The sequence below is a fragment of the Orcinus orca genome, chromosome 17, assembly GCF_937001465.1.
Source record: "Orcinus orca chromosome 17, mOrcOrc1.1, whole genome shotgun sequence".
Taxonomy (NCBI): domain Eukaryota; kingdom Metazoa; phylum Chordata; class Mammalia; order Artiodactyla; family Delphinidae; genus Orcinus; species Orcinus orca.
In genome coordinates, this window is record NC_064575.1 from 39497725 (window position 1) to 39511520 (window position 13796).

At 36.8% G+C, this 13796-nt stretch overlaps 1 long non-coding RNA gene across 3 annotated transcripts in view; it reads right to left on the reverse strand.

Moving 5' to 3' along the window:
* LOC125961634 (uncharacterized) overlaps positions 1-13796 on the reverse strand; it is a 71776-nt gene that overhangs the window by 13226 nt on the left and 44754 nt on the right. For all 3 annotated transcript variants that reach the window (XR_007472583.1, XR_007472585.1, XR_007472584.1), the window contains exon 2: positions 10027-10153. This is a non-coding gene — a long non-coding RNA (uncharacterized LOC125961634). The remainder of the gene's footprint in view (positions 1-10026; positions 10154-13796) is intronic.

Below are 13796 nucleotides of genomic sequence, written 5' to 3' on the forward strand. Positions count from 1 at the left end.
TATTGGGTTCAAGGTACTGGTGGGAATCTGAAAAATATTGAAAATGTCCAAAAGAGTTGGGAAAGTAGAATGCAAGCTGGATAGACAATTTAGGAAAAGTAATTTCAATTTTTATCCTCTAGGTGCTTTAGTGGAATGCATAGTAGATATAAAGACACAGAAGAATGATGTAAATATAGTGTGTGTGTGTGTGTGTGTGTGTGTGTGTGTGTTTAAGGCATGATTTAGCATCACTAATTTAATCTCATGAATGCCAATAAATTAAAAGTTGAGATGCAGAAAGTGGCTTGAGAATACAAAAATAACACTATAGTTTATTTTTTAGTTCCATGAATTGCTTATATGTGGAATCCTAAAATAAACTGTGTTTTCAAGATGCCCTCAGGCTACATCCCTCAATGAACATATTTTCAAAGAGAACAGATACAGAAGTATCACTTTTAAATTCTGATCTTGACAAAACATTGTGAGTAAACATAGGTAAAACATACCCAGTATTTCTGTTTTAAGACAGCAAATTCTCTTTATAAGACATGGACACACATATATGCAGATATAGATTTATCTAGATCTCTCTCTATATATATAAGAAATTATTAAATAAAATTATACATTTGAAATAAGAGCATTAATTCATGAAAATCATGCCAAATACATGAATACAAAGCTTTTCAAAACTTTTTCAGTCTTAGAGCAAATGTAAACTTCAAAAGTTTCAGGTATATAAATGAAAACAGCCAAGCTAAAAGGAAAAAAAAAGAAGCCGGTTAAAAGTATCTTCTCAAACATTCTAGGGTGCCCCAGGATGAACCATTTAGAAAGCCAAGATCAGAGCAGATCTCTGAATGTAGATCAAGTTTTATCAAAGCCAACTACTTGGTCTGCAAGTGGAACAAAAGACATAGTTTAACAAATGCAGAAATAATGAGGGTTTCAGATTTCTAACCGAGGCTCCAAAAGATATACTCCAGTCTAAAATATCAAAGCATGGGAGGTCACAACTGAAACTACTATTGCCACATAGAATTTCTGCATACCATAGGCAGAATTTATAAAAGCAAAAATTTCAGTCACTTCCTCTTTGTATTTCTCGAATGAGAAGAAAATATATGCTAGATCTAGCCTACAAGAAATTTGCAAATTTCAGTATTTATGTTGGTTGACCAAAGAAATCTGTTGATTCTATGGAAAATTAAAGTCATTACTCTCCCACAGATTCTCAAGATGCTAAATTTCAAAATATTGGCACCAGTCACCAAAAGACCATATTTCAAGGTTGCAAATTTGAAGTTGTGTCTTGGGTGATGGTAATACGTTACAATGAAATATAAAAATGCATATAAATAATAAGGATAACTTAATTAATTATGCAAAACTTTTTTTTGAGATCTCAAAATAACTTCAATCACTTTCTTGTCCATCTGGTTCCAAGCATATGAAATAGAATCAGATCTATATCATCATGAATTCATGTGCTTGATCTTCTATTTGTTATCTAGGTGAGTTAATTCATATAAATCTCAATTTCCACATATTAACATTGAGAATACTATTATTACTCACCTTGTAGTTAAGATGCAATAATAAAACTAAACAACAGTGGCTTATTGGATGCCTTAAAAATGTAGTCAGTACTATATTGTTATTAATACCTTCACATTAAGTATGTAACAATTTGAATGTTCAAATAATTATATAATTACTTCTTTATTAAATAAATATGCATTTTCAATGTATTTCCATTATGTTGTCTTTTGATTGCTGAATTTTTCTTTTTTAACAATTAAAGCAATAGTTGCCCAGATTGGTTCCAGATGGTGGAGTAGAAGGACATGCACTCACTCCCTCTTGCAAGAGCACCAAAATCACAACTAAATGCTGAACAGTCATCAACAGGAAGACACTGGAACTCACCAAAAAAGACACCCCACATCCAAAGACAAAGGAGAAGCTGCAGTGAGACGGTAGGATGGGCACAATGACAATAAAATCAAATCCCATAACTGCTGGGTGAGTGACTCACAAACTGGAGAACAATTATACCACAGAAGTCAACCCACTGGAATGAGGGTTCTGAGCCCCATGTGAGGCTTCCCAAACTGGGGGTCTGGCAATGGGAGGAGGAGTTCCCAAAATATCAGACTTTGAAGTCTAGAGGGATTTGATTGCAGACTTCAACAGGACTGAGAGAAACAGTGGCTCCACTCTTGGAGGGCACACACAAAGTAGTGTGTGCATCAGGACCCAGGGGGAAGGAGTAGTGACCCTATAGGAGACTGAACCAGACCTACTTGCTAGTGTTGGAGGGTTTCCTGCAGAGGCAGGGGTGGCTGTGGCTCACCACGGGGACAAGGACACTGGCAGCAGAAGTTCTGGGAAGTACTCCTTGGCATGAGCCCTCCCGGAGTCCACCATTAGCCCAACCAAAGAGCGTGTAGCCTCCAGCACTAGGTCACCTGAAGCCAGAAACCCAACAGGGAGGGAACTCAGCCCGATCCAACAGCAGACAAGCAGATTAAAGTTTTACTGAGCCCTGCCCATCAGAGAACAACCAGCTATACCCACCACCAGTCTCTCACAACAGGAAGCTTCCACAAGCCTCTTAGATAGCCTTATCCACCAGAGGGCAGACACCAGAAGCAAGAAGAACTACAATCTTTCAGCCTGTGGAACGAAAACCACACTCACAGAAAGACAGACAAAATGAAAAGGCAGAGAACTAAGTACCAGATGAAGGAACAAAATGAAACCCGAGAAAAACAACTAAATGAAGTGGAGCTAGGCAACTTCCAGAAAAAGATTTCAGAATAACGATAGTGAAGATGATCCAGGACCTCAAAAAGAATGGAGGCAAAGATCAAGAAGATGCAAGAATTGTTGAAAAAAGACCTAGAAGAATTAAAGTACAAACACCTAGAATAATTAAAGAACAAAAAAACAGATGGACAATACAATAACTGAAATGAAAAATACACTAGAAGGAATCAATAGCAGAATAACTGAGTCAGAGGCATGGATAAGTGACCTGGAACACAGAATGGTGGAATTCACAGCAATGGAACAGAATAAAGAAAAAACAATGAAAAGAAATTAAGACAGCCTAAGAGACCACTGGGACAACATTAAACGTACCAACATTCTCATTATAGGGGTCCCAGAAGGAGAAGAGAGAGAAAGGACCCGAGAAAATATTTGAAGAGATTATAGTCAAAAAATACCCTAACATGGGAAAGGAAATAACTATCCAAATACAGGAAGTGAAGAGAGTCCCAGGCAGGATAAACCCAAGGAGAAACATGCTGAGACACACAGTAATCAAACTGACAAAAATTAAAGACAAAGGAAAGTTATTAAAAGTAACAAGAGAAAAACAACAAATAACATACAAGGGAACTTCCATAAGGTTAACAGCTGATTTCTCAGCAGAGACTCTAGAATCTAGAAGGGAATGGCATGATATATTTAAAGTGATGAAAGGGAAGAACCTACAACCAAGATTACTCTACCAGCAAGGATCTCATTCAGATTCGATGGAGAAATCAAAAACTTTACACACAAGCAAAAGCTAAGAAAATTCAGCACCACCAAACCAGCCCTACAACAAATGCTAAAGGAACTTCTCTAAGTGGGAAACACACAGAAAAAAAGGACCTACAAAAGCAAACCAAAAACAATTAAGAAAATTGTAATAGGAACATACGTATCAATAATTACCTTAAATGTGAATGGATTAAATGCTCCAACCAAAAGACACAGTCTCGCTGAATGGATACAAAAACAAGACCCATATATATGCTGTCTACAAGAGACCCATTTAAGACCTAAGGACACATACAGACTGAAAGTGAGGGGATGGAAAAAGATATTTCATGCAAATGGAAACCAAAAGAAACCTGGAGTAGCAATACTCATATCAGACAAAACAGACTTTAAAATAAAGAATGTTACAAGAGATAAGGAAGGACACTATGTAATGATCAAGGGATCAATCCAAGAAGAAGATATTACAATTATAAATATATATGCACCTAACATAGAAGCAGGTCAATACATAAGGCAAATGCTAACAGCCATAAAAGAGGAAATCGACAGTAACACAATAATAGTGGGTGACTTTAACACTTCACTTACAGGAATGGACAGATCTTCCAGACAGAAAATTAATAAAGAAACACAAGCTTTAAATGACACAATAGATCAGAAAGATTTAATTGATATTTATAGGACATTCCATCCCAAAACAGCAGATTAAATTCTTCTCAAGTGTACATGGAACATTCTCCGGGATAGATTACATCTTGGGTCACAAATCAAGCCTCAGTAAATTTAAGAAAATTGCAATCATATCAAGCATCTTTTCTGATCAAAACACTATGAGATTAGAAATAAATAACAGGGGAAAAAAGTAAAAAAACACAAACACTTGGAGGCTAAACAATATGTTACTAAATAACCAAGAAATAACTGAAAAAATCAAAGAGGAAATCAAAAAATACCTAGAGACAAATCACAACAAAAACATGATGATCTAAAACCTAGAGGATGCAGCAAAAACAGTTCTAAGAGGGAAGTTTGTAGCAATACAATCCTACCTCAAGGAACAAGAAAAATCTCAAATAAAAAACCTAAACTTACATCAAAAGGAACTGAAGAAATAAATGCAATAGAAACAGAGAAAACAATAGCAAAGATAATAAAACAAAAAGCTGGTTCTTTGAGAGGACAAACAAAATTGATAAACCTTTAGCCAGATGCATCAAGAAAAAGAGGGAGAGGACCCAAATCAATGAAATTAGAAATGAAAAAGGAAAAGTTACAATGGACACTGCAGAAATACAAAACATCATAAGAGACTACTACAAGCAATTTTATGCCAAGGACAACCTGGAAGAAATAGACAAATTCTTAGAAAGGTATAACCTTCCAAGACTGAACCAGGAAGAAATAGAAAACATGAACAGACCAAACACAAGTGCTGAAATTGAAAATGTGACTACAAATCTTCCAACAAACCAAAGTCCACGACCAGATGGCTTCACAGGTGAATTCTACCCAACATTTAGAGAAGAGCTAACACCTATATTTCTCAAACTCTTCCAAAAACTTGCAGAGGAAGAAGCACTCCCAAACTCATTCTACGAGGCCACCATCAACCTGATACCAAAACCAGACAAACATACTACAGAAAAAGAAAATTACAGACCAATATCACTGATGAACATAGATGCAAAAATCTTCAACAATATACTAGCAAACAGAATCAAACAACACATTAAAAGGATCATACACCATGATCAAGTGGGAGTGGGATTTATCCAAGGGATACAAGAATTATTCAAAATATGCAAATCAACCAATGTGATATACCATGTTAACAAGTTGAAGAATAAAAACCATATGATCATCTCAATAGATGCAGAAAAAGCTTTTGACAAAATTCAACACCAATTTATGATGAAAAACTCTCTGGAAAGTGGGCATAGAGGGAACCTACCTCAACATAATAAAGGCCATATATAACAAACCCACAGCAAACATCATTCTCAACGGTGAAAAACTGAAAACATTTCCTCTAAGATCAGGAACAAGACAAGGATGACCACTCTTGCCACTATTATTCAACATAGTTTTGGAAGTCCTAGCCAGAGCCATCAGAGAAGAAAAACAAATAAAAGGAATACAAATTTGGCAAGAAGTAAAAGTGTCACTGTTTGCAGGTGACATGATACTATACATAGATAATCCTAAAGATGCCACCAGAAAACTAATAGAGCTAATCAATGAATTTGGTAAAGTAGCAGGATACAAAATTAATGCACAGAAATCTCTTGTATTCCTGCACACTAACAATGAAAGAACAAAAAGAGAAATTAAGGAGCAATTCCATTCACTATTGCAACAAAAAGAATAAAATACCTAGGAATAAACCTACCTAAGAAGGTAAAAGACCTGTGCTCAGAAAACTATAAGACACTGATGAAAGAAATCAACGATGACACAAACAGATGGAGAGATATACCATGTTCTCAGATTGGAAGAATCAATATTGTGAAAATGACTATATTACCCAAAGCAATCTACAGATTCAATGCAATCCCTATCAAATTACCAACGGCAGTTTTCAAAGAACTAGAACAATAAATCTTAAAATTTGTATGGAGACACAAAAGACCCCGAATAGCCAAAGCAATCTTGAGGGAAAAAACGGAGCTGGAGGAATCAGGCTGGCTGACTTCAGACTATACTACAAAGCTAGAGTAATCAAGACAGTATGGTACTGGCACAAAAACATAAATATAGATCAGTGGAACAGGATAGAAAGCCAAGAGATAAACCCACGCACGTGTGGTCAACTAATCTATGACAAAGGAGGCAAGGATATACAATGGAGAAAAGACAGTCTCTTCAATAAGTGGTGCTGGGATAACTGAACAGCAGCTACATGTAAAAGGATGAAATTAGAACACTCCCTAACACCGTACACAAAAATAAACTGAAAATGGTTAAAAGACCTAAATGTAAGACTGGATACTATAAAACTCTTAGAAGAAAACATAGGCAGAGCACTCTTTGACATAAATCACAGCAAGATCTTTTTTGTCCTACCTCGTAGAGTAATGGAAATTAAAACAAAAAATAAACAAATGGGACCTAATGAAACTTAAAAGCTTTTGCACAGTAAAGGAAACTGTAAAGAAGACAAAAAGACAACCCACAGAATGGGAGAAATATCTGCAAATGAATCAATGGACAAAGGATTATTCTCCAAAATATATAAACAACTCATGCAGCTCAATATTAAAAAAAAGAAACAATCCAATCCCAAAATGGGCAGAAGACCTAAATAGACATTTCTGCAAAGAAGACATACTGATGGCCAAGAGGCACATGAAAAGCTGCTCAACATCATTAATTATTAGAGAAATGCAGATCAAGACTACAATGAGCAATCACCGCACACCAGTCAGAATGGCCATCATAAAAAAATCTACAAACAATAAATGCTGGAGAGCGTGTGGAGAAAAGGGAACCCTTGTACACTGTTAATGGGAACGTAAGTTGATACAGCCACTATGGAAAACAGTATGGAGGTTCCTTAAAAAACTAAAAATAGATCTATCATATGACCCAGCAATCCCACTACTGGGTGTTTACCTAGAGAAAACTATAATTCAAAAAGACACATGCACCCCAATGTTCCTGGCAGCACGGTTTACAATAGCCAGGTCATGGAAGCAATGTAAATGCCCATCAACAGATGAATGGATAAAGAAGATGTGGTACAATGGAATATTACTAGTCATAAAAAGCAATGAAATTGGGTCATTTGTAGGGATGTGGATGGACCTAGAGACTGTCAGACAGGGTGAAGTAAGCCAGAAAGAGAAAAACAAATATTGAATATTAACACATATATGTGGAATCTAGAAAATAGTACAGATGAACCAGTTTGCAAGGCAGAAGTAGAGCCATATATGTAGAGAATAAAATGTAAGGACACCAAGGAGGGTGGGTGGGATGAACTGGGAGACTGGGATTGACATATATACACTAATATGTATAAAATAGATAAATAATTAAAAGCTGCTGTATAAAAAAATAAAATTCAAAAATTCAAATTAAAAAAAGATGAAGAAATCCTTTAAAATAAATAAATAAAGCAATAGTTGCCCAATATTAATGTGAGTAAGAGCTTGTAAAAACATGGATTTTGCATCTGTGAACCTGCATTTTAATGAAGCACCACAGATAATTTTATATAGGTTCATTTTGGACAATACTGACATAATGATTTCTAGGAATAATTTACATGTAGTGCTATAAGTGGTGTTCAATTTCAAATGAAAAGCTTTTTGGATTTTGCAATAAAATAAATCTGTTAAGGAAAGAATGTTTGTATCCCCCCCGAATTCATATGTTGAAGCACTAACCTCCAACACGATGGTATTAAATGGTAGGGTCTTTGGAAGGTAATTAGCTCTATATGAAGTCATAAGGATGGAGCCCCCATGATAGGATTAATGCTCTTCTAGAAATTGGACAGGCACAGAGCTTCCACAGTGTGAGGACACACTGTGAGAATTTGGTTATCTGTAAGCCAGGAAGATGGTCATCACCAGAACCCAACCATACTGGCACCATGATCTCAGACTTTCAGCCTCAAGAAGTGTGAGAAATTAAATTCATGTTTTTTAAGTCTCCTAGGATGTAGTATTTTGTTATGACAACAAACTGAATAATACAAACCCAAATCATCCCAAGCATTTATTTGACTTAAAACATGCCCTCACAATGAGATATTACTTCACACTTGTCCCAACAGCTAATCATCAAAAAGTCTACAAACAACAAATGTTGGTGAGGATGTGGAGAAAAGGGAACCCTCTTACACTGTTGGTGGGAATGTAAACTGGTGCAGCCACTATGGAAAACAGTATGGAGGTCCACAAAAAACTAAAAATGGAAGTACCATATGATCCAGCAATTCAACTGCTGGATATATATCTGAAGAAAAAAAAAATACTAATTCAAAAAGATACATACATCCCAAAGTTCATGACAGCATTATTTACAATAGTTAAGATATGAAAGCAAAATAAGTGTCCATCAACTGATGAGTGGATAAAGAAGATGTGGTGTATGTATAAAATGGAATACTACTCAGTCATGAAAACAGAATGTAATTCTGCCATTTGCAACAATGTTAATGGACCTAGAGGGTATTATGCTTAGTAAAATAAATCAGACAGAGAGAGACAAATACTGTATGTTGACACTTATATGTGGACTCTAAAAAATAAAACAAATGAATATGTATAAAAGAAAATAGAAACGTATTCACAGATATAGATAAACTAGTAGATACCAGTGGGGAGAAGGAAGGAGGGAGGGGAAAGATAAAGGTATGGATTTAAGAGCTACAAACTACTACATATAAAGTAAATGTGCATCAAGGATATATTGTACAGCACAGGAAAATATAGCTATTATTTTGTAATAACTTTAAATGGAGTATAATCTATAAAATATTGAATCTCTATGTTGTACACCTGAAATTAATGTAATCATCTATACTTAAATAAAAAATAATAAAAAAGGATGTGACAATATATAAAACATGAAATACTTATGACAGAATAATATAAAATGTATACTCACCATATTAATTTGGTTTATCTGTCTCCATATCTTTACTGCATGTTTTTTTTTCATTTTTTTTTTGCGTTACGCGGGCCTCTCACTTCTGTGGTCTCTCCCATTGTGGAGCATAGGCTCTGGACGCACAGGCCCAGCGGCCACAGCTCACGGGCCTAGCCGCTGCACGGCATGTGGGATCTTCCTGGACCGTGGCAGTAACCCATGTCCCCTGCATCGGCAGGCAGACTCTCAACCACTGCGCCACCAGGGAAGCCCTACCCTAAGATTTTATCACAAATTGCTAATGAAAATAAAGCTGTTAGTGGAGTTTCAACATGCATAGGTAAATGAGAACACAGAACTCCCCTTTCGCATGCCCCATTCTCCTCCTTCTAACTCCCTATGTGAACTCACTTTGTGCCAAGACCAAGAAGCTGTGCCCCAATAAGAACCAAGCTGATTTCCTCACACTGACTGGGGCTATTGCTCACTTAGAAGACTTGATGCTTAATTTTGATAAGCAACTAGAAGACCATGGAGACAACGTATAAAAATGATTTGTCTTGGGAGAAAATACTAAAGAGGGTTAATGTGCTGTTCCACATGTCTAACCTCCTGGGATTAAACCACAGACACCAAGATCACCAAGTGTACTTGGCAACAATGCGCTAAAAATGAAAAAAAAGAAGCATCATACTGTTATTGTATTCATTTTCCCCCAAGGCACTCTCTGAGAAACACCACACCCTCTAAGGGAATTGAGAACAGCTTCCTTGTGGGGTAGGTTATATAATATATATGCATCTTTTTCCAAGCAGTTAAACCATATCCAGCTATCAGCACACCTTACTTAAGATGATTGTAATGTATGAGATTAAATGTTCCTACCTGATTGGAAACCTTCTTGTCCTCAATTCATTGGCTATACTGGAGTTTTTTTCTTGGGTCAGACCTTCAGACTTCTACCAGAAATCATTCCTTTGGGGAAACCAGGCCTTCCCAGAAACTCAGGAAACTGAAATGGTGACAAGCAAGAGAGAAGGAAATTATTTGGACACATAGACCTCAATTGTTTGGTTTTAAGTAAATGTCCAAGCAAACATCTTCTAAATGGTATAATAACTTTAGGGAAATTCACGGTTTATAAGTTTGTGTGCTCATAAACTGAACATATTATGATAAGAGTACAGGTTGCATTTTGTGTCTTCAACTCAAGCAAAGACTTCAAAAAAGGCCCAGTTATCCTTTGTTCATTAAGACACAAAGAGAGGGCAAAAAGGGCAAGTTTCTAAGTCTTTTTCTTTACAATTTACTTCCTTTCTTCAGTCTTCATCAAGATCTTCAGGAAATTAACTTTACTAAAGTTAATTATTCATAAAATAAACATAGGAACCTGCAGAAGACTATTTCACAGAGACCTGTAATGTACAATATCCATTGCATACATGCACCATGAGCTTGTCTTTTCTAGCACTGGCATACACAAAACTCTGTGTGTGTGTGTGTGTGTGTGTGTGTGTGTGCGCGTGCGCGCACATGTGTGTCTTTTTTTGTGATGGAGCCATAGGGAGAAAATAAATCTATTGGCTGCAATTCAGTGATGTAGAAAGATTTAAGGGTAAAGGAAAAGGCTACATCAAGTGAAACAATAAAGTCATGAGGTTGTGGTTCCATAATAATAACAATAGCAGTCTTCTGTAACCAAGGGAGCAGGCTCCTCAAATTATAGTCACACCTGTTAGACCATCTGCCCATAAATTACACACTATCATTAATGGAAAGCAAATGGCACTGTCTCTCCTTCCCTTTATCCATTGGCCATCCTCATATAAACTCTTTTTCTCTTCAAAGTCATGCTCTTTCCTATCTGTTTAAAAATATTAGGATTTAGGAGGAGTGATACGTAATGTGCCGTGCCTTGGTACTTGTACCAGTGACGGCTCTGTAAGGAGCACTGGGTCGTTAGGAGGCTATCAATTGAATTCCCCTAGAAGCAGAACCTGAGGAAATAATTTGAATGCAAACTGTTCATCTGGGAGGTGCTTCCAGAAAACTCAGAAGTGGAGTGGGAACTGAATATGGAGGCATGGAAGGAAGCCAACAGAGGTGCATTACTGAATAAATTACTCCTGCAGGGAACTGCTGCCAGTACTTCAGGGGAGTTCTGTGAAACTCTACAGAACATGTCTCAGAGTTATCCCAAGAATCGGTGAGAAACTTGAAGTACTTATCTTCCAGTCCCCTCTGTCCTTGGTTGAAAGCTACACCCAGATACATTAACTCCTGCACACTTCTGGCCTGCCCTAAGGTGGATAATTGCAGGTGGCAGCATGATCCTATCAGCATATACTGGAATGATGAGTGCTGGGGAGATATGAGTGGAGCATTGAAACCATCTAATACAGTCAGGGCAGGAGATATTAATTATTGGCTTGAAAGTCCAAATGGATAACCTTAAATTCCTGGGTTTATGGTTTTACTTTGAGGTATTTAAGCATGATGTATGAGTAAAAATTTCCTCTATTAAATCAAGTTTAAGATCCTAAGTCCCTAATCTTCTGGAAAACTGTGGGTATCTTGTAACGGATTTTTGAAAAGTAACATGATTAAGAGTTCAAATTGACCATTCATTCATTCAAACATTCATTCATTCAACAAACATTTATTGAACACCTGAAGTATGTTATGGGTTAAACTAGGCACCAGTGTTACTGTTACTAAAATCATTATCGTGCCACCTAGAATTCAATGTATTGTGACACTCACATAAGAAAATCCATAGTTACTGTAAAAATTATTACAGAGTGCTATAGGAAGACACGGTAAGACCTTAATTCATGCTGTGGACAGTAGTATATGGGCGATATCAGTAGGGCTTCCTGTAGAAGGCAATTGAAATGGATATGTAATATGAATGAAGGGTGAATTTTTGAGGAAAAGAGAAGATAAATTCATGGTTGCCAGAAAATGAATGGTTAAGGATCAGTGCAGAAAGGAGTTCCATTCATAATCAGTATAAGAAATGCTCACTGGGGCTTACCTGGTGGCCCAGTGGTTGAGAGTAAACCTGCCGATGCAGGGGACACGGGTTCGTGCCCTGGTCCGGGAAGATCCCACATGCCGCGGAGCAGCTAGGCCCCGTGAGCCATGGCTGCTGAGCCTGCGCGTCCGGAGCCTGTGCTCCGCAACGGGAGAGGCCACAACAGTGAGAGGCCCGCGTACCACAAAAAAAAAAAGAAAAAAAAAAGGAAATGCTCACTGGATTGTAAGAAAAGAAGACAATGGAGAGGGTGGTAGAAGCCAGATCATGCATGGTCCATGTATGTATAGTGAGTGCTATGGTCTAGTCTTTGTGTTCCCCTCCAAATTCATACGTTGAAATCTTAATTTCCGTAGCTGATAGTATTAGTAGGTGGGGCCTTTTGGAAATGATTTTGGTATTAGTGCTCTTATTAAAGAGACCCCACAGAGCTCCCTAAGCTCTTCTGCCATGTGAGGATACAATGAGAAGTCTGTGATTCAGAAGAGGGCCCTCATCTGACCATACTGGCACCCTATTCTTGAACTTGCAACCTCCGGAACCGTGAGAAAAAAAATTCCTGTTGTTTATGAGCCACCCAACCTGCAGGATAATCTTACAGCAGCCCAAAAGGACAAAGAGAGTTTGGATGGGAGATTTTACTCCAAGAAAGATGGGAATCCATTGAAGGATTTTACCTGGTAACTTAGAAGAGAGAAAAGTTTCATAACACAATCAGGTATTTTTATAAGAAAAATTTGTTTCTTTTTCAGAAAGATCACTCTGGAAATACAGTGACTCGATTTTTGGAGAAGTGTGATGGCAGGCCCGGATATAGAAAGATGAGTTAGTAGTCCATTAATATAAGTCAAACAAGAAAGTGGATATAAAAAGTGTGAATTTGTGGCTGAGAGTTCTTTTCTTTTAGTACTTGAAAAATGTTATGTCAATGCTTCTGACTCCATAGTTTTAGACAAGAAATATGCTGTCATTGGAATTGGTTTCTCAATAAGTGATGCATTGTTTCTGCCTGTGCACTTTCGAGATTTTTTTTGTCTCTACTTTTCAGAAGTTTAATTATGACGCGTCTTGACAAGGATACCTTTGTGTTATTCCTCTTTGGGTTTGCTCAGATTCTTGAATTTGTGCTTATGTCTTCTAAAATATTGGGAACTTTTTAGTCATTATTTCTTTGAATACTTTGTCAGTCCTACTTGCTCTCTTCTTTCATTCTGGAACTTTGATGATATGAATGTTAGTGCTTTTGTTACTGTTGACAGGTTCTTGAGATCCTGTTTTTTCTCCCATCTCTACCTCTCAGTCTATTTTTCTCTGTACATTTGGGACATTTTATTGATCTCTTCTAAGTTCATGATTCTATGCTTTGTAATCTCCACTCTACTCTTGAGCAAAGTTTTTTGATTGTTGTATTTTTCAGTTCTACTGTTCTCATTTGTTTTTATTCTTATAACTTCTAGTTCTTTGTTTACATTTTCTATTTTTCCCATTTCTGTCAAGGAACACATAATTGCTAATTGAAGCATTTATGTGACAGCTTATTTAAAATCCTTGTCTGATAATTTCAATAGATGTTTTATCTCAGTGCTGGTGTAGGTTTATTGTCTTTTCTCATTTATTC